General features: G+C 39.8%; 1 protein-coding gene and 1 long non-coding RNA gene across 14 annotated transcripts in view; one reads left to right on the top strand and one right to left on the bottom strand.

Moving 5' to 3' along the window:
• The window catches only part of Magi2 (membrane associated guanylate kinase, WW and PDZ domain containing 2), a 1,461,753-nt gene that overhangs the window by 221,134 nt on the left and 1,222,110 nt on the right, over positions 1-18,509 (bottom strand). The gene's annotated exons all lie outside the window — the stretch shown is intronic.
• LOC116097501 overlaps positions 2,753-18,509 on the top strand; it is a 28,580-nt gene continuing 12,823 nt past the window's right edge. Inside the window, exon 1 of the long non-coding RNA XR_004121449.1 lies at positions 2,753-2,903. This is a non-coding gene — a long non-coding RNA (uncharacterized LOC116097501). The remainder of the gene's footprint in view (positions 2,904-18,509) is intronic.

Here is an 18,509-nt window from a genome sequence, read left to right as displayed (position 1 = left end):
GCGCCTCTAGTTTGCATGTTGGACAAGTACTCTACCAGACATGCTATATCCCCAGCTCTTACCATATAATCTTGGACTTATGCTCTTTGGGTCTAATACTTCTGTTACTCACTCCTGTCCAGGTCTATGGTTGTGGCTAAGAACTAAAAAAATGAACAAAATAAGTTTGTGTGTGTATGCACACACGTGGGTTCATTCTTTTAAGAGGCTTACAAACACAGCCTCAAGGTACAAGCTGGTTGCTGAGTGTACAGTTAGTTACCAGAACAGGAATTTCCCTAGAGATCTGTTCAAAGGCTGTGGGAACACAGGACTGAGCCTTCTGTAAGAGGGCTGTTAACCCTGGTGGTTACAGGGCCTGGAGAGGGCTGATTAAATATGTGGACCTTGAGGTCAGAGTTCAGCGTGATTATAGGTATTTGAAGGACAGCATAACTAAAGAGAGACTTACTACTTTTAAGGACATTTAAGGCATGTGTATTTGAAGCTTCCACCCCTCTAGAAAATTCTGGGGTTTCTATTCTTTTCTTGTACAATTGGTATAAAAAGGGCTATAAAACTCCCTGCATATTCATTTAAAAATAAAAATAGACTTCTTAGATCTGTTCTCCTTTGTCTGGGTCTGACTCCCCACTTTTGTTGGGATCTTTTCCTTCGCAGCTCGTCATACACTGAAGAGGGATCTACTCTGCCAGAGTGTGTCTGAACTCCCGTGCTGGACAGATCAGGTTCAACAGCAGCTGGCAATGTTCCAGTGACCCCATATCACCTCTAATTACTTCTTAATGTGACCTTCCAATGGGTTTCTGTATTTCAGAGAACTTGGACTGGCCCAAAGATTTTTCACCCCTAAGGTCTCAGAGCTTTGGGGCTCTTGAAGCCATTCGGCACAGGGAGCACACCGCTTTCCATACCTTGATGGAAACTCTTGCCCATCTTTAACAGCAGCTTTAGGTTGACACTGGAGCCCACTTTGTAGCCAGAGTTCTCCTTGCTCGCTCCACTTCCTCCTTCTCAGTGCAGGGATGGCAGATGTTAGCATCACACAGTTCTCTCCACTTTCGGACATTCTTTTCCAGAACTGTTCTCATCATTTACGTGGCAGGATTTCCAAGTATTTCCACTTCCTCTGTGAATGTTTCTTGGTTATTTTGTCTGCAGCAACTCCATCATCTTCTTAATGAAGGCATGGATGAAATGAAAATGTTCCCCTCCCTGGAGTGTGGGAAGTCCAGTTGATCCTCGCATCTCTCTCACCTGGCATTTGTCAGGCCTGTCTCCTCCTGTCACCTAGTGCAGGCAGGCTAAAGGTGCACTGTAAAATTTTATCTCCTGTCTGTGAACATGTGTGTGTATGTGCACATGTGTGTGCCTGCCTGTCTGCATGCATGTGTGTTATGTTTGTGTGCACATGTATGTTGGTGCACATGGTGATTAGAATTCAATGTCCTATGTCTTCATCAGTTGTTTTCCACTTTAAAGTTTCGAGACGCAGACTCACTGAACCTGGAGCTTACCGATTGGCTAGACTAGCTATTCTCCTGTTTCCACCTCCTTAGCAATGAGATTAAAGGTATGGATCAACACACCAGGCTTTTCAAGTGGGTGCTGGTGATCCGAAAGCTGGGGGTCTGAACTTGGGTCTCCTGCTGTGCCATCTCCTTAGCTTCCCGCCCCCATGCACCAACATAGTGTTCAGATATTTCTAGAAACCTTTAGTGAGAAGAATCATTTGTCACTATAAATACCTAGATAAGAGTCTGGCAATATTTTTTCTATGAAGGGACAGCTAGTAGCTGTTTTAGGATTTTCAGCTAGATAGTCTCTGTTGTAACTGCCTGCTGCAGTGTGGGAGGCAGCAGGCAGTACATGGGAAAATCTGAAGCCAATTAGCGGGACTATGGGCCAATAAAATTTTATGGACATTGAAATTTGAATTTGATATATGTTTTTACTTATTACAAAATAGTATCCTCCATTTGATATTTTAAAACATTAAAAATGTCAAAGCCACCCAGCCAAAGAGCCATACAGAAAGCAGATGATAGACTGAATTGCTGTACCATGGTTCCTTGACTTCTGACCTAGATCACTGGAGGCAATTTTTGGTCCTTAGCCTTCCTGCATGAGAATCACTTAAAGTTGGGCAGGGTAGAGAGCTTGCTTGGTAAAGGGCATATCTTGTAAACATGGAGACTTCTGCTCCATTGCCAGAACCCACAGAAATCAGTTAGGTGTGGTAGTCCCAGTTGGCCAGACAGCAGAAGCAGCTACATGGCAAGTTCCAGGCTAGTGATGGACTCTGACTCTAGACAAAAGGACGCAGCATCCAATGAATGACACTCTCTATACACACAACAGCTAAGACTCTGTGCTCCTAACAGCATTTTTAGGGTCTTTCTAGATGCAGAGAAAGTGAAACCAAGGATTTCTGTGTGTTCACATTTAAAGCACCCATTATTCCGAATATCATGTCTGAGACAAGTATTTATCTAAATTAAACTTTGTAAAAATAAGACATTTTCATAGAGAAGAAACTCACACACCTTAAATGATTTAATATGTATGAGACTACAATGTAGATAGGAAATGGTCTTTATGTTTCTGTTTCAAATAGTCACCACTGCAGCTGAGCCACTGTTGCCCACAGGAAATCCAGAAGCAACCACTTTTATTATGAGCTCACAGTTCCGTAGGGCAGATACTACCTATTTCCTGTACAACCTCATTCACCTGATGCGATGGATGATAATGCAGCATCTTTAGGAAGGAGAAGGACCATCTGGAATGCTGTGCCCACACAGGCCTTGTGGCTAATGCAAATCAGTTGAGACTGGACGAGCACTCAGCTGTATAGAAAGGTCTGGTTGCTTCCAGTCTACAGCCATCGTCACCTACACTTTGTGAGTTATTATCAAAGCTTAAAAAGAAGGAATAGAGAAGGAGAGAGAGTTGAAGTATATTGAAAGTCCCTCTTGAACTAGGGGCTCTGTTCTAACCTCTGCCCCTCATCTAGATGACTGAATCTCACCTTGTGTGCTGCGCTGTGGGTTCTGTGGAGGATTCTCTTGTGAAGCAGCTTCATTTTACAGCTTAGGAAACTGAGTTTCGTAGGTCCCAAGGATCATCTATCTTCACACAGGTTCAGTGAGGTCTAAAATGTGAACTCAGGGCTGTGCTCCTAAGAGCTGCACTAGGAGACCCCTTATGCCTTTTAAATAGAAGAAAGCCAGGTTCTGACAGTTTTTTTTGTTTGTTTGTTTGTTTGTTTTTTTCTGAAGCAGGAAACTAGACACTGAATTCTAAGCAGAGTCTGGCCAAATATATCAAATTTCATCCCACAAAAGCCACGGCTCCCATTTAGCATTGTGTAAGTTAGGAGACACCCTTGATCCTGCATTCACTGAGCTTGCCTTGAGCAGCTGGATCACCATGCCCGGGAAGGGTGGGATTTTGAGACACCCTTGATCCTGCATTCACTGAGCTTGCCTTGAGCAGCTGGAGCACTATGCCCAGGAAGGATGGGCATTTGTTACCTTAAACAACAATGCTTGTTTGGGAACCCACAAACCAGATGACCAATAAGGAAGGACAATGACAGAAGAGGCTCTTAAGGGGAGCATAGGTCTTGGCCATTGTGACGTGATTAGCTAGAGCACCTAGAGGCTGGCAGAAGTAGAAGAGTGTGTCAGGTAGAACATGAGGTTGTAGACATGGATTTCAAGGACACCTAGCCATTCTTGGCCAATCGATCCCTCAGAGCTAGTGAGAAAGTGCTGGAAATCCATCATTTGAACATGCTTGTATTTAATGTGACTAGACTAACGGTTAGTAAATGGCTTATATTTAAATGAACACATTCTTTGTTGGATTTTTTTTTTTTTATTATTTTTTTGGATGGGTCCTTAATTATTTTTCAAGTTAAAGAGCATCTTCAAGTGTGGCTCAGGGGAAAGAAGCTGGAACTAATTAGAACAAGTGCTACGCTTGTCTCATCAGCCCGACGAGCTAGAGCAGATGAGTCCTCCGAGCTGGGGAGCACGGTCCACATCACACTCTAGATGTTTGGGAAGTAGAGTACAACACTGCTCTTATGATGTAGCAGTAGCCATTTCAAGTCTAATTAGGTGTGCAGAACAACTCTTTTTTTTCTGGCACGGGCTGTTTTCAAAGGGCAGAAATGACAAGCACTATTTCTGGTCACTTCCTTTAGAGACATAGTCTTTTGTTGGAAAGCAAATGGTTTAAGCATTTTACAAGTGGGAGATGTACATTTTGAGAACATTTCTTGATATTTGGTTATGAGTCCAGTCTTTTGGCAGAACCACCAACAGTCAGCCCTGAAAACACACATACAAGTAACAGTATACAGATTGGGAATGTATAGTCACAAATATATGTGCCTATACATATATGCATGTGACAACACTTGAAAAAACAGGCCATGAATTTAAAAGAGAGCAAGGAGGGTTGCATGAGAGGGTTTGGAGGGAGATATGGGAAGGAGGAAAGGATACAATTATATTTTAATCTCTCCCCAAAGAAAGAAAAACTATTGTTTACTTTTAGTTTTTAGCAAATACACAATTGCGTTTATAAGCAACTTTCACATTATGTATGTAAGTCAATGTTCATAGTTTTCTATCAGTCAATCTGATATTTGTTTATAATCAGTAATTTCTCAAGCTTCTGAAGTTCTAGGTTCTTAAGACAGACTATAAAAATTCACTCATAGAAAGTGACAGGGGCAGCTTGTGCAATTCATTTGTCTAATTAAAAAAACCCAAAAAACCAACTGGGAGCACCCTGTTCTCTTCCCCTGGGGATAGCACAGACTGGGTGTCTCTGGTGGCTGAGCAGGCTTGGCGAGTGTGGCGGCTGAGCAGGCCTGGTGAGTGTGGTGGCTGAGCAGGCCTGGCGAGTGTCACTTTCCTTCCCTCTCACCAGCTGGCTGAGAAGTCTCTTGCTTCTGTGCCTGCTTGGCTAGGCAGTTTTTCAGGACACAAACCTCAAAAGGGTCATCCACAGCTTCTTATCAATGCTCCCAGTTCAGACATTTGTTTCTTACAAGGCTTAGGGAGCTCTCTGTTGATAGAGATATGCAAAGACCTTCTGTTCTTCATAAGATCCCATCACTAAGCCACAATTAGCCACTCAACAGAACAAATTGTATGTTGGAATGCACAAGTTTAATTTAAATATGAATCATACTGGAAGTATTTAGAGTCTGCATATCTGAGGTAGGATGCAAAAATGACTGACTTCCGAGACAACGGGCGTGGTAGCTAGACTAGGGCATGGTAGTCTACGGTGAGAGGCGCACTATTGTTACTGCGTTAACTGGGAAGGTTCAGCCAGCTTTGCCAGCAGCAGAAGAAGACAGCGGTAACAAGAGCTCCTGGTTGTGGGAAAGATCGAGAACACTCCTTACTGTACATGCTACATTCTGAAATTTTAGAGAGGATCTTTTTGGATGTGAATGTGTCTCCTCAAACAGAATATTTTATCATTTCTGGTTCCTGGGTATTTAATACTATAAGAATCATGTCATTATATTAGCTGATGGAAGAAAAATGTCTGAATAATAAAGTATAGAAATTAAGTTCTGCAGTCTTGAACATAAACTATAATTAATAGATTCTTCCTGTTTTGTTTTACTAGATAATGCTGTAGTGCATTTTTGACTCCACAGCTTATTGGAGAGATAGTGTAACATTCCCCACTGTATGTGATTGGCAGTTGCTTTGAATAACCTCTCAAGTGTGTTAACTTATAATCTACCTCCTCATACTTTGTTCTGGAAGGTTCCATAAACTATATCTGCCTTTATTTGATTCTCTTCCCTTGTTGGGCAGCAAGCAATCCTTCAACATATCTTTAGGCTGTGAAGAGCTAGTTAATTGGATTGGACTGACTAACTAGGGTTTATAAGTGAAAGAATTGGTCAGATTTTTTTTCTTGTTTTTAATACTGATGATTGAATGTAGGCATTTGTGCTGCTAGACAAGTGCTCTAACACTGGGCTATATTCTCACCCCATAGATTATTGTGTGAGTTTTATTTTGAAATACAATTCTCAGATCTTTCCCTCCTGATTCTAAAATGACACATTCCTTGGGGACATTGTTGGAAGGTTGTTCATAAGAAAAAAATCTACATTGAATAAAGAGATGGGGAAATGGTTCACACATTTGAACAAAAATTTCAAGGAAACACGTGAATTTAATAGTCTTTTCCAACAGCAACAAAATAAGTAATATTCATGGAATACTAATAGGTATAGCTGTAGATATAATATAATATTTCCCATAATGTGCTAAAGGGTGACAATATAGGGGAAATTGTTAAGAGTAAAGAATATGCTGGTGGATTTTATTCGATTTTAGGACTGTATTTTAATTAGGCCAATGTGATATAGCATCATTATATCACAGAAGGACACTAAGTGCATGTCTTACAAGGTAGATCTGCAAGGCTGTTTGGAGCAATGCATTGTGCTCTCAACCATACCAGTAACTGTGCAAACACCTAACCACCAGAGATAGCTCACCACGTGGTGTGTGTGCTTAGGGTACAGTGCCTTTGATGGAATCTAACAAATTCTGGAGGGTGATAATAACTTTACCAATGGTATCAGTTAGTGAAGTTTGACAGAAGACTCTTGCAGAGTATTTATAGGGCTCCCTGGGAGATGTGTGGCATGCCGGGAGAGCAGCTGGGAAGAAACAACACCACCTGACCTACATTTACAAGTGAATACAGAAATTACCCATAAAGCACAGAAGGGAACATATTTCAAGTAAGAAGAAGCAATCTGCAATGACACAAGCAGCAGTTCTTTGTGGCGAGGGCTTACGTTCCATGAAAGCATGAGTTTCTAAACTGTTTCACTCACTGTTATATTATAGCCCTTCAAGGGTTCCTGAAACATTGTCTGAATGAGTACTAACCATTCATAGAATGCAGAAGGAACAGTGATAAGTATAGGAAAAGAGCTGGGTTTGGACTAGGCAATGGCAAATCTGGATGAGAAAGAGAGAGTCTGGTCTTTGTCCTGTAGAGGATATGGAGGAGCACAGAAGTTTACTGAGAGAGGAAATAAAACCATAGAAGTAGATAAGATCTCACCTTAGCCCTAGTCATGGTGGTACAAGAGGCACAAATAACAAAGGCTGTGATTGGTTAATCTTGAGTTAAAGGAGAGAAGTATTCATTACCTAGTCTGTGAAGCATCACAGAACAGGAAGTCATCTACACAAATGTAGTGTACATGAGGTTAAGGGGGTGCAACGTTGAAGACTTAGGGGTCATTGGTGAGTAGCAAGCTATGGTTAATATTAGAGAAGAATATTTCAGCAACGAGATGAGCACAGAAATGAAGCAGCAGTAGGTTGGGACGTGCAAAGCTGGTAAGACAGTGCAGATGTTAAGTAAAACCTGTGTCTCCAAGAATAACTTTTAGGTGATTCATGGGATAAGGTGGGAGACATATAGGCACATACACAGATGATCTTTCAGGGAAGTTGAGACTGAAGAAAAAGAGATATCTATAGTTCAGAAGGCAATGCAGACTCAAACAAAGGCTCTAAGAGAATGGGAGAAAACAGACCAACTTGTAGGCTACAGGCAAGATGTCCAAAGCAAAAGCATGTTATTAATGCTTATGATAAACAGGATGCTGATGGAGTTGGATACTTAGGGATGGGGGGACTTCCAGGTCAAGGTGAAATTAGTGTCTATGAAAAGAGGATCTATGGGCTCTTTCTTTGAAGGCAGAGTAGAAGCAGGGAGGATGGGCTATTTTCTAAAGTGCAAGGAAGAAAAGAGGAAACAGCCCTTGGGGTGGTGACAAACCAGATAACCTCCATAAATGTCGATCTGTTTAACGTGTACCCATAGTCACGAGGACACTCATTGTGTTTGATTTTCCTTGTGTAGGAGTGTGGGTTTACATGCCAAGGTGCAAATAGGCATTCAAATAATTTTAACTTGCTGGTACATGTATTTTAGATATTTTTCAACATATGAAAAATTATATAGTTACAATGTAATATTCTATCAAAATTTATAGCCATTTAACTGAAATCAATTCATTTATAATCTTTGCAGTAAATTTTATTTGAAATTTAAGTGTAAATGTAACTTTGGAACAACTTTCTCAAGTCTAGCATTAGAAGATACAGTCACATAGAACTGGTTTATTTTTTCTTTTTTTAACTAAAATGCATTATAATGCTCATTAAAACCCACTTTCCTGGAAATGTAAAACTGATTTGTCTAATGCACTACAAAATTCTCTATAAATGCATCAACATTGTGAAATAATGTTAATAGGAGGAGAGATAAAATATAATATATTTTCTTTAAATCTTAGGGCAATTAGAATAACTTTTACTAATGTGGTATAATAACTGCAATTATTTTCATTTGCATTTTTTGCTGGGATTTATATTCATTAAAAGTCTGTGGTTTTGTATTCTGTAATATGCAAAATGAACATGACTTAATAGTGTTTTATAGCAAGATAATGCAGTAGGTGATTTCATTTATTTAGTTAACCAAGCCTCTTACATGTAAGCACTATGATTCAAAGTATTCATAGCATAATTCTGGAGCATACTATCTGGAACTCTCTTGAATGTAAGTCCAACTGCACACAGTCCTCTTCAATGTCTGCTTAAGCAATGAGCACTCTAGAGGCAGCATGCAATTCTGGCACGACCAACAGCATTTCCAAGCTATAACTTGCTACATTATCTTGGCAGAGAAATATCTAATCTTGGTTGTGATTTAAAAGTTTTAAGACTTACAGAACCAGAAGAATTTCAGACTTACTTAGAAAATTAATTATATATTAGTTATATTTAGATTTGACTTTATAGTACTTTCAAAAAGCCTTCATTAAAAGGTACCATGAATCTTCTCTACTCCTAAAATCTGCTTACACTGATAGTGACATCCACCTCTAATTCTAGCACTCAGGAGGCAGAGGCAGGTAGATCTTGGTGAACTTCAAGCCAGCCAATGCTACATATTGAGATTCTTTCTCAATGAACCCCACTTTACATAAACCGATCAAGCATATTTTATGTGAATGAATTTGATCATTGACCCGTAGTTTCAGAACTGAGTGAAATCCTCATTACCTCCTTCTTTTCTTCTGTCCAGCCCTTTCCTTTTAAATTCCCAATCCTGCTACTCTTGTTACATCAGGTGAGTGATCTGGACTCACAGTTCACAGAAGTTAGTATTGAGATTAGAAGAGGTTGGGACATAGGCTTATCACTAGTTCATAGGTGATGAGCTAATTTTTGCAACTTTTTTCTCCAGAGATCCACAAGAAATGACTACATGATTAAAACTAAACAAGCTTATAATCCAGATTTGTTGGTTCTTTGATTATTTTCTTTGCATTCTTTCGATTCCATTATATTCTACTCTTATTTTTATAATTTCTTGATGTTGACTGGGTTTGCATTTGATTTGTTCTTGTTTTTCCAAGTTTTGGCATTGCATCATTAAGCCATTAAGCTGTTAGAAACCTCCAGGTTTTAGATGGCATGTTGTCTACTTTCAATTGTAGGAGCTGGTGCTCAGAACACTCAGTGATGTGCTTGTATTTTCATGTGAATCAGTAGCAGAGGTTGTACTGGAACCTTGGAATTCTGAGTCCAGTTAACTGAGTGGTTTCATTATCAGACCCAGCAAGCCTGCCTACACTCTCTTGAGGATATCATATGAGAAAGATTTACAGCCACACAAACCGCATAACTGGAGGGTTAACTTGATGGATTCTTACGCTATTAACCTACTAGAGGTAAACCCCATATAAAGAAATTACTTTTTTCCCCACCATCATCATACTTCAAACAAAACCTGGCCTATGTGGGAAATGAACAAGGAGGAAGAAGAAAGACAAATTAGGCAAAGTCTTTGTAGATGAACAGCGAGAGCTGAGTTCTGCTAAGGTTGCTTGCTTGCTATAAAAGCCTAGGAAAAAGACAATCAACAGAAGAATAGTTCTGTCTAGCTGCACCACTTGACTTCCTCATACATCTTCTTGACTTTGTTTTGTGGTTGTCTTTCTTTTCCTAGTGCAATAAAACAATTTTCAAAGTAGGCACACAAAGCCCCAAGGGGCACATGGTCAGTAAGGTAAATGTGCCACTCTTTAGGGAAATTACCTGTTGCAAATTAGGTCTTTTCAAAAAGCATTCATTTCTGCCTTGGCATTTCCATATGCCTCCTCTAGAGAGCAATCACACTTATCTTGATGACTTTGAAGAATATAAATCTTCACTTGTAGTTTCTTCAATTAAGATGGCCTCGAACTCCCCACTGGAGTAAAGGGTTAGGACTAAATCGGTAATTACTGCTGTAGATTATTTTTTGCATGTTGGAGTTGCTATCTGTAAATACTCTTAATGCTCATTTCCCCCAGTTATAGAGAGAAATGGCCAACAAATACACTTTTCAATATAAGCATTATTAACTCTACTTTTTAACTCACAGGAGGGGAGAGTAGAACAAGGTACTTTTTTGATTGAGTGAAAATTGCAGATTTTATAGTAATTAAACCTCATGATAAAGGCTTGATTGAAAAGTGACTTGTTCCCAAGAATCTCCTGACAAGCACTGATCCTATCTCCACCTCATAGGGCCTAAGGAAGCAAAGTACGAAATATGAGCATCTGACCACAGAGCAGTCTCTTACTTAGACACTGGCATAGGCAGGAATGTTCTTAGTGGTGAGAGCTTGATCTCACATAGATGAAGGGGGCAAAAATAAAGGGAGTCTACGATGACAAAGGGAGAAGTATATCATAGTATATAAAGATATGCACACTAGAGTTTGCTCACAAGAGAACAGAACAGTTCTTGAGACTTCTCTCCATGAGTCAATAATAATAATAATAATAATAATAATAATAATAATAATATCAGTTTTAATCTCTTCAGCTGACTGCATATGGCCATATGAATGCAAAGAATGTGATCCCATTGTGGAATTCAATTCTAGATAGTTAGTCTTACTTGCTCAGTACTTGACACAATTTTCCTACCAGTTATTTCAGAACAGTTTTCCTTGTAATGCTGTAGGAATTCTTGTTTCCTCTTACTCACGCCATGTTATCTCAGTGTACTGGTAGCTCACCTGACTTTCACAATTGGAGATTCTGACCCCCAGTGCCTGAAGACCAGGTGTCCCGAAGAAGTCCTTCAGGCAGGCTCCCCAAACTCACTGTGCTCCTCCTTCCAGCGCCAGAAGACCAAACTTCCTGAGCTGTCTCGTAAGTTATCACCCCCAATCCCTGATGCCGAGGATACACATCCCCCATCCCTGATGCCGACGATACATATCCCCCATCCCTGATGCCGAGGATACACATCCCCCATCCCTGATGCCGAGGATACACACCCCCATCCCTGATGCCGAGGATACACATCCCCAATCCGTGATGCCGAGGATACACACCCCCATCCCTGATGCTGAGGATACACATCCCCCATCCCTGATGCAGAGGATACACACCCCTATCCCTGATGCCGAGGATACACATCCCCAATCCCTGATGCCGACGATACATATCCCCCATCCCTGGTGCCGAGGATACACATCCCCCATCCCTGGTGCCGAGGACACACATCCTATGCACCACCTCCAAGGGAAGACATCTCACCCCTGCAGGGACTCATCCTCATTCCCTGAGGACCTGGAAATCACAGGTGCTTCCCTGGTAGTATCACACAACTCTGCTGTGCCTCCACCCACACTGTGCCTCCACCCACACTGTGCCTCCACCCACACTGACTCCACCCACACTGTGACTCTGCTCCCACTGCCTGAGGGACTCAAGTCCTGTGCACCTCCCTCAGGTAGCACTGTCTATTCCTATTAAGAACCCAGCCCCTGGGAGCTGGAGCGATGGCTCAACTGTTAAGAGCACTGACTGCTCTTCCCAAAGGTCCGGAATTCAAATTCCAGCAACCACATGGTGGCTTACAACCATCTGTTATGAGATCTGATGCCCTCTTCTGGGGTGTCTGAAGTCAGCTACAGTGTACTTACATATAATAAATAAATAAATCTTTAAAAAAAAAAAAAGAGCCCAGCCCCAGCTGGGCAGTGGTGGTGCACACCTTTAATCCCAGCACTTGGGAGACAGAGGCAGGCGGATTTCTGAGTTCAAGGCCAGCCTGGTCTACAGTGAGTTCCAAGACTGCCAGGGCTACACAGAGAAACCCTGTCTTGAAAAACTAAAACAAAACAAAACAAAAAACAAACAAACAAACAAAACAAACAAACAAACAAAAAAAGAAGAACCCAGCCCCTATGACCTAAGGATCACCAGCAGAAACTGTACTCTGGGGGAACCTTAAACAGACTTCTAAGGATCCACAGCAGGGACATTTTAACTCTACAGAAGGTTTTCTCTTGCGCTGTGTTTAGCTCTATATGAGCTGGGCCACTTTCAGTATTCCATTCACACATCCACACTGACCAATATTATGCAGCTGGTTCATAGCCTGATGTTGGGGTAATAGGAAAGCATGATGCAATGTTCACTCAACAAAGGTGGGACAGATCCACACTATGAAACACTAACAATGATCTGACTTCAGACGCTATGCCTGTTACTAGAACACTACTCAAATAACAAAATTCTCCTTTAGAAATTAGCAACCCTTTCATAATATTTCCTGGGAAAAGTAGCTAAAATGGTACCCAAGACAGTGATTTCATATATTCAATAAGGGCAGAAACCGCATGATCACCTATTTGATTCAGAAAAGCCTTTTGACAAAGCCTAGCATCCCTTCATGTTAAAGTCTTGGAGATGATAATAACATGGAGCATATCTCAACATATAATAAGATAGCACCTTCTACAAATGGGACAAGTTGAACTGGATAGCTAGGTGTGGAAGAATAAAATTAGATCCATATCTTTTCACCCTGCAGAAAACTTAACTGTAAATAGTCAAGGACCTCGACATAAGACCCTAAGATCTGTCATATTAGTGTGGTGGCTTGAATATGCTTGGCCCAGGGAGTGGCAGTATTAGGAGGTGTGGCCTTGTTGGAGAAAGTGTGTCACTGTGGCTGTGGGCTTTGAGGCTCTTCTGCTCTTATCTACCCAGTGTGGAAGAGACTCCTGATTGCCTTCTGAAGAATATGTAAAACCCTCAGCTCCTCCAGCACCATGTATGTCTGGATGTTGCTAAGCTTCCCACCATGAAGAAAATAGATGGAAACTCTGAAACTGTAAGCTAGCCCCGGTTAAATGTTTGGTTTTATAGGAGTTGCCTTGGTTATGGTGTCTCCTCACAGCAATAACGCCCAAACTAAGACATGGAGGAAGTAGGGAAGAGGCCTGAACTCAGTGGTTCAGAAAAGGACTTTCTAGACAGGACCCTTAGCATACAGATATAAGCACCCAAAATTCACAAACAGGGCCTTAAAAGCTATTATACAGCAAAGGACTCTATCATTCAAGCGAAGACGCAGCATATAGAATGGGAATGAAAATCTTTCCCTGCTATAATCTGTCTAAGAGAGGTTAGTGTCTAGAGTATATAAAACTCAAAAGACCTTAAACATCAAGAAAACAAACAACTCAATTAGAAACTGAGCCACAGAACTAAACAGAGATTTCTCAAACTAAGAAATTCAAATGGCTGAGAAAATACTAAAAACTAAGAGAACAGGTCAATATCCTTAGCCACCAGGGAAATGTAAGTTAAAAATACTTCAAGATTTCTTCTTATCCCAGGCAGAATTGCTAATTTCAACAAAACAAATGTAAACTGATGTGGTTACTATGGAAATCAATATACAGAATTCTTAAAAAGTTAAAAATAGAGCTAACATCTAGCCCAGAAGTACCTGGCATGCATGTGTAGGACTCTATGTCCTACTACAGCAGTGCTTCCTCACTGTTGTTCATTGCTGCTCTGTTCACAACAGCCAGGAATGGAAATGGATAGTGAAAATGTTGTACATTTGTACAATGGAATATTATTTAGTTGTTACGAAAAATAAAATTTTCAGGTAAACAGATGGAACTCCAAATCATCATTTTGTTTGAGGTAAACCCAGTACCAGAGGGACAAACATTGTACAGTTTTTTTCTCATCTATGGATGTTAGCTTTGAATCTTCAAATATTTATGTTTAAGCTGGAGTGCCCATAAAAACCAGGCAACTAGTAAAGGGAAATTGTTAAGGGGAGGTTTCATGATAGGAGAGATAGAACATGGGTAGTATAAGGGGAGATTTGGAATAATGAATACAGAAAGCCTTAAGTGGGGTGGGAGATTAGATGGCAGGGTTGAGGAGGATGGAGTATGGTAGCTCTCAGTAAAACCCTCTAGAAAAGGAATATAGATACCAATATAAATGCCAATAGCTTATCAGCTGTGGCTGAGCCTCATGGGCCCCTCCCCTTGTTTCAAAAATTAGAAGGAAGAATATTCCACATACACAAAATTCTCTACAAGTATGATTTTATAACCTTTCTTCAGAGCTCTGTTCAGTGTATGATGTCTCTTGAGCACTGTGAGTTATTTTTGTAAAAGAGAGAAAACACACTTCACCCATAACTGTTCATTACTGTATTGCCAGCCTAAGAAGGAGCACACTGGTCTCGTGAGAACCCCTGGGGACACTTCCTGGGAGCAGAAAGAAAACTTTGCAAACCTAATTAAGTTCAATTTATGAGACATTCACAGATTAAATGGGCTCAGTTGAACGGTGGTGTGTGTAATCGTGAAATGCAGGTAACGTTTGACTGTAGCGATCACCTTGGGTTGCTTTACTCCCGACACCAAACATCAGCCTATATGTAAGATTTCTTTGTTTCACAGCAGGTTCAGAACCAGAAAATGAATAAAGAAATTGGTGAATCTCCTTGAATTGTTGAAATAGAAAAGTAATTAGCACATCCAATTATAAAAATAGTACTAGTGAGAGATAAGAATACTAGAAGTACTCAGATAAAGTAATGATTTAGGAAAAAAATAGGGAGTCCTTTATCTGATTTTATTAAAGTATACTTGGAAATATGAATAAAATAGGTATTCTTAAAGGTAATATACATTTAAAAACAGAGCTCAGAAAATGCAGAAACTCTGGAAGATTAAATTTAGTAGAGAAAGTGAGGCAGCTGTAAAAGGGGGCCACTTCTTTCATCAAACAAAACCAAATCAAAGTGTACCAAAAAGCCCAAAGAACTGGATAATTTCAAAGATGTATTTTCAAAGACTTGGTGCCTTTAGTGCTGGTTCAAGTGCTTCAGACAGAGGACAAGCTAGTGCTTTTAAAGATGGTCAAGTGTGATAGTCAAAGCTGATAAAAAAGAACATTCATTTCAGATAATTGTCATATGGTAATACTGATGCAAATTTATATGCAAACAAATAGATCTTAGGGGTATATGATAAGCATACTTCCCTTAACTGAATGTGTAGATTTTTTCCAGGTTAAAGAGACAGTTGGATGCTAGTGACCTCAGGTCACCAGGCTTGGTGGCAAGCACCTCTGCCTGCTTGTGCCAGCTAGCTGGTTCTCAACAACTTCAACAAAACTTTTTTGTTTATTTTTCTTTTATGTGCGTTGGTATTTTGTCTCCATGTATATCTGTGTGAGCGTCAGATCTTGAAGTTACAGACAGCTATGAGCTGCCATGTGGTTGCTAGGAATCGAACTTGGGTCCTCTGAATGAACAGTCAGTGTTCTTAACCATTGAGCCATCTCTCCAACCCCTAAAAAGACTTTTAATGAAACAGGAACTGAGTGTATTTCCTTAAAGTAGTAAAAACACTACTCTGAAAGGAAAACCTAGTACTTTGTTTAATAGTGTAAAATGTGACTTTCTATTAAACTCATGAATAAAACAGTTTTTTTCCATAATTTAAACTGTTTTTGAAGAAGTATCGATCTATTTTACTAACTGTAAAAATGAATCAGAAGCATGTAAACAAGAAAAGAGAGGTTGTTTAGCATGTTGGCACACACCTATAATCCCAGTACTTGAGAAGCTAAGAAAGGAATAAAGAATATTTGGGTTAGCCTTGGCTAAAAATATCAACTAAAAACCCCACATATATGTATGTGTGTGTGTGCGCGCACACGTGTGTGTGTGTGTGTGTGTGTGTGTGTGTAAACAAAGCAAAAGAACACCAAGATTGCTTAAACAATACAAACAATACAAAACAATACAATGTATGGCATGAATATTTGCTTCCAAAGCCTAGGGAATAGAATGTAAAAGACAGGGCTGAAACTATATAACAATCTTATCCCAAAGAAAGTCATGAGAAATCAATAATGAAAACATTCAGGGATGCTTGAAAAAAAGAAAGAATAATTCTAATAAAAATTGCAAGGAAAAATAAACCACCTTGAACAGAATGAAAAGGGGAAAATGTGGTATTTTAAAATTTATGGAGCACAGCTAAAGAAATGCTCAAAGTAAATTTATAGCTGGAATGCTCTTATTATAAAGAGAAAAATAGAGTCCCTGGTCTGAGGACATACCTCACCAAGATATAAGGGGAAAGTAAATCAACAGAAGGTTGGAAAAATGAGATGGCAAGGCCCACAGTCAAAGATACTCAAGCAAAACCCACAGGGAAACAGAATCAATCCACCCCAAGGCAATTCTTAAACATTATTCTGTAATAGTGGTTTCAAAATTTATACTTACTAATTCAAATACTTCCATGCATGGTAAAATAGCAAAAAGATACAAAGATTATCAGAACTAATTTGTAAAGAAATAGGAAATTTGAACAGATGTAAGTGAAAAAAAAGTTGTTTTATCAATGCTTAAGAAAGAAAACACAAGCTCTTCTTTTTGAATAGAAGAGACTGAGTGGGACATTTTCCAGCTAATATTGTAAGGCTACTATTATTATTCTAACATCAAAGACAAAGGAAATCTCAAGAAAAGGGCAAGACATGCTCCATCCATCACTCTCAAAAACACAAGCGAGCAACCAGCACTGTTCAAAGAACAACACACCACAGTCAAGTGTTATAGTGCCAGGAGTATGAAATTAGACATCCAAGTCATAGTACAGCAACTTACTGTCTGACTAAACCGAGAACTATACAATCATTTCAGTAGGTGTAGGAGTACACTAAGGGTGCTGAAATCACATCAAATTAACCACAGATGGGACTTTCCGTAACTTGATAAGGGTCATCTAAAATTCCTCTACCTAATATCATACTAAACAGTGCAAGACTAATGTTTCCCCCTAAAACCGGTCACAGCAACAAAAAGGGACATCTGCTGATAAAACATCTGTTTAGCATCACACTTGAAAATTCAGCTAGTTAGCTTTAGCCTGTAACTTGATGGTTTTTTAGAGTCATCTGGCAGAAGAGCCTCAGTCAAGCCTGTAGTTGGGAGGTTACTCTGTTAACTAACTTATTGGGGAGGGCCCAGCCAACTGTGGGTAATATCATCCTTAGGGAGCTGGTATAAGCTGGCCAGTCATACAGCTGGCAAACATAATTTCCAAAGATTCCTGCTCTACTTCTTCGGCTGTGAAGTAGAAGTTGATGTGAAGGAACGGGAGACAGGTGTACCTTGAAGTTTCTGCCTTGACTTCTCTCCATGATGGAGTGTGATGTAGAACTGTGAGCTAAAGTAAACCATTTCATCCCCTAAGCTGCTCTTTACCTGAGTGTTTTCTCACAGCATGGGAATGAAAATAAAAGTGTACATCAAGGAAAAGATATCACGGTCATACACATGTAGAAAAAGGAAAGAAAAACAACTTGCTAGAAAATATAATTATATAGACCACATTACAGAATGATGAAAATCTGACATGCTTACATACATTAGCCATAAATAATTTGAAAATGACATTAAGAAAACAGTCATTAAGAGCACTGGCTACAACCTACAGATTCAATGCAATCCCCATCAAAATTCCAACTCAATTCTTCACAGACTTAGAAAGAGCAATTTGCAAATTCATCTGGAATAACAAAAAACCTAGGATAGAGAAAACTATTCTCAACAATAAAAGAATCTCTGGTGGAATAAACATCTCTGACCTCAAGTATACTACAAAGCAATTGTGATAAAAACTGCATGGTGTTGGTACAGTGACAGGCAGGTAGATCAATGGAATAGAATTTAAGACCCAGAAATGAACCCACACACCTATGGTCACTTGATCTTTGACAAAGGAACTAAAACCATCCAGTGGAGAAAAAAACAGCATTTTCAACAGATGGTGCTGGCTCAACTGGAGGGTAACATGTAGAAGAATGCAAATCGATCCATTCTTATCTCCTTGTACAAAGCTCAAGTCCAAATGGATCAAGGACCTCCACATGAAACCAGATACACTGAAACTAATAGAAAAGAAAGTGAAGAAGAGCCTCAAGGACATGGGCATAGGGGAAATTTTCCTGAACAGAACACCAATAGCTTATGCTCTACGATCAAGAATTGACAAATGGGACCTCATAAAATTGCAAAGCTTC

This window comes from Mastomys coucha, unplaced genomic scaffold (genome assembly GCF_008632895.1).
Source record: "Mastomys coucha isolate ucsf_1 unplaced genomic scaffold, UCSF_Mcou_1 pScaffold19, whole genome shotgun sequence".
Classification (NCBI taxonomy): Eukaryota; Metazoa; Chordata; class Mammalia; order Rodentia; family Muridae; genus Mastomys; species Mastomys coucha.
Note: the sequence above shows the minus strand (reverse complement) of the source record. Positions and strands in the feature narration are given on the sequence as shown.